This window comes from Apium graveolens, chromosome 6 (assembly GCF_009905375.1).
Source record: "Apium graveolens cultivar Ventura chromosome 6, ASM990537v1, whole genome shotgun sequence".
In the NCBI taxonomy this organism is placed as follows: Eukaryota; Viridiplantae; Streptophyta; class Magnoliopsida; order Apiales; family Apiaceae; genus Apium; species Apium graveolens.
The window spans coordinates 229,334,359-229,337,583 of NC_133652.1; the positions used below are offsets into that span (position 1 = coordinate 229,334,359).

A 3,225-nucleotide genomic window follows, 5' to 3' on the forward strand; every position below is an offset into this window, starting at 1 on the left:
TCGTCCTCCTGAGCAGTTGCATCTTCTAATCCTGCCCGTGGGAAGCTCTGGGTTAGGTCATACTTGGAAGGAGTACTACTAAACCATATAGTGATTATAACAGTAGTCTTAGTATCACAAGGTAATGACCAACTTTCAACTCCCTTGAAGATTTCGCATATAATCAATAATAGCAAGAACTATGAACACATAACAACATTCTTCATTATATATCTATATGAGATGCATATTATTTGCTTCAAGAGGAAAAGTAAAACAATATCTATGTGTAATCATAAAACGAAAGATATACTCCCTCCGTCCCGGTCATTTGTATACAAATGGTTTGGGCACGGAGGACAAAAAACAAATAAAATAATGTTACTTTGTTAAGATAGTGGGATGAGAGAAAAAAAAATGTAATTTAGTGAAAAAAATATAAAGTTGGTTAAAGTAGTGGGACTATTCAATATTTAATTAATAAAGTGAGTATAGTGGGAGAAAATAGTGGATGTAGTTGATTTTTATATTATTAAATTTTTACTATTTTTGATAAGTTTAGAATGTATAGAATTAAAAGGGACATCCAGAAAAGAAAAGTGTATAAAAATGAATGGGACAAATGGAGTATTAGTTAGCACCATTTTCTCCGTCTGCTGTTTTATGTATCAACTTCAAAGTATAAAGCGTGAAGGCAAAAGAAGGCTGAAATGTCTACAAAGCCCTCCACAACTTTGCCTTAGTTACAGTATTTTGTCAATGCTTTTTACTAAATACGTATCATACTTCTACAATACCTAATACATACGTACTAATACATACACAATTTAACATGCTTCTTCTGTAAGTTTTACAGCTCATCATTCAGACAACCAAACTGCGTTGCAAGTTGTCCAATTTTAGGGATTATTTAATCAGCTGCAAGTGGTTTGTCCGAAGTATTAGTTAGAGTAATACTCCAATAAGGAGCTGGACGCTGACATCAAACAAACTTGCTCCAACTATTGTTCCGCCGCTGCTTACGTGTTGGATCCATATGACAAAGGGAGGTAAGTATTAGTTACCTTCTACTTAATTTATCCCCCTTAATTTGAATTTCAAATTAAGTTGATGTTTGACACATGTACTTAATTATACTTTTAATAGTCGTATAATCAGTTCCCCCCCCCCTTAATTTGAATTTCAAAGTGAACTAATATGTGTGTTTAGCTGTGATGATATATATATATATATATATATATATATATATAGAATATAGAATAAGGTTTATTCTCTTTTTTTTTGAAGCATTTCTTCATTGGTTTTGCCGGAAGTGGAAGAAGATGGGATGAATGAGAATAAGAATTGTTCGAAGAGCGTTTCAAACAACTAAACCTTGAAATGTAATGGAAGGATTGAGATATGTCATTTATCTTTATTTTTTTTTCCGTAATACTTTGGATCAATTTTTAATGTTTGGGGAATTTGTCAATTGCAGTGTCAATTTTAAAAGGCGATGGATGTTGCAATGGAAATCGATCGTGCTGATGAAACCTCTGATCACAATTGTTCTTCGAATAGAACTTTGTTATGTAACATTTAACGATTATGTGTTTATGTAATGTTATTGTGCTTATGTGTTCAAGTGATGTTATTGTGCTTATGTGTTTATGTGATGTTATTGTGCTTATTTGCTCATGTGATGTTACTGTGTTTATGTGTTTATGTGATGTTATATTGTGCTTATATGTTCATGTGATGTTATTGTGCTTATGTGTTCATGTGATGTTAGTGTGCTTATGTGTTTAAAAATTGTGAAACATAGTAGTTAGTTAATGTATGAGACTATCATACCACCTTTTTTTGTGTTTTTTGCTTGACAGTTAAGGAAAGTGTAGGACCAGTTGATGTTGGGGATGACTTATTGTCACGAGTGTTTAAGTAAATTTTATCCCACTTGAAACATACAAGTTTAATATGCGGAAGATATGTGTGTACATGTGATATTTTTGCCACTGCTTAGGGAATTATGACATTTCGATGATGAGGGTCTATTCAAGGGATATATCCTCCAACTCAAATGTGAAAGTACATACAGGACTTGAGAATAAATGTGATGCAAAACCTATATCCTTACAGCAATCTAATTGTGAGTGTTTATGTTAGATATATTTGTGATGTCATGTCTAATAATGATTTATGTTTAGTTTTCAGATCTTAACTAATAGGACAAATCAGGACTTAACTGGAAATCAGTACTTATACTGAAGTCAGAACTTAAGATATCAGAACTTAAGTTATCAGAACTTAAGTTATCAGAAGATATTTATCAGGAGATAATATCAGGACTTAAGAAGACGTTCAGATAAGGAAAGCGGCTGATTGAAGGAAAGAAGATCAAGACAAACAAAAGAAGAGATATGCATGGAGAAGAATTCTATGAAGAATAGAATACTTGGAAGAAAAGATAACTAGTTGATATATTTTAGGATGCAGACTTATGTTCGATATCAATTAGAAGTTTATCTTATAACTGTGTATCTATATAAATACAACTTAGGGTTTACACTATAAGTGTTATCTTAATAGAGAATATTATTCATTGTAACCCTAGCAGCTCTCGTGATGTTTGTTCATCACTGAGAGAGAACGGTTCCATTGTAATACTGTTTTATTAATAAGATTATTATGTGTTTCATACTTGTATTCTTAATTCGATTTGATTGTAGTATACACTGTATTCAACCCCCTTCTACAGTGTGTGTGACCTAACAAGTGGTATCAGAGCCAATCTATTAACACATATACAGTAAAGATCCCAAACAATCATGTCTGAAGAAGAGAAAACTCCAACCAAGCCCACCAAAACTAAAGAAACTCCAAAGACTCAAATCCATAATCGATATGAGACTATTAGGGTTCCAATTCTGAAACCTTCTGAGTATCCCATATGGAAAGTGAGGATGACTATCTTTCTGGAAGCTACAGATCCAGAATACCTTGACAGAATTAATGAAGGACCACATAAGACAACCAAGCTCTCTGTTATAGTTGCAGATCAGCCAGCACAGACTGTACCAAAGGAGAAAAGTGAATATACAGCTGAAGATATCTCATCTATTGCCAAGGATGCAAAGGTAAGGCATTTGTTGCATAGTGCCATTGATAATGTCATGTCAAACAGGGTAATTAACTGCAAGACTGCAAAGGAGATATGGAATGCCTTGGAGATAAGATGCCAGGGAACTGATTTAATTAAGAAGAACA

The 3,225-nt window shown here is 33.1% G+C and overlaps 1 long non-coding RNA gene across 1 annotated transcript; it reads left to right on the forward strand.

The window, feature by feature from the left end:
* The first annotated feature begins 839 nt into the window (after positions 1–839).
* Positions 840–2,352, forward strand: LOC141664222 (uncharacterized). The gene is made up of 3 exons (XR_012551890.1): positions 840–1,028; positions 1,267–1,361; positions 1,457–2,352. It is a non-coding gene; the product is annotated as an uncharacterized LOC141664222 (long non-coding RNA).
* Positions 2,353–3,225: the final 873 nt, after the last annotated feature.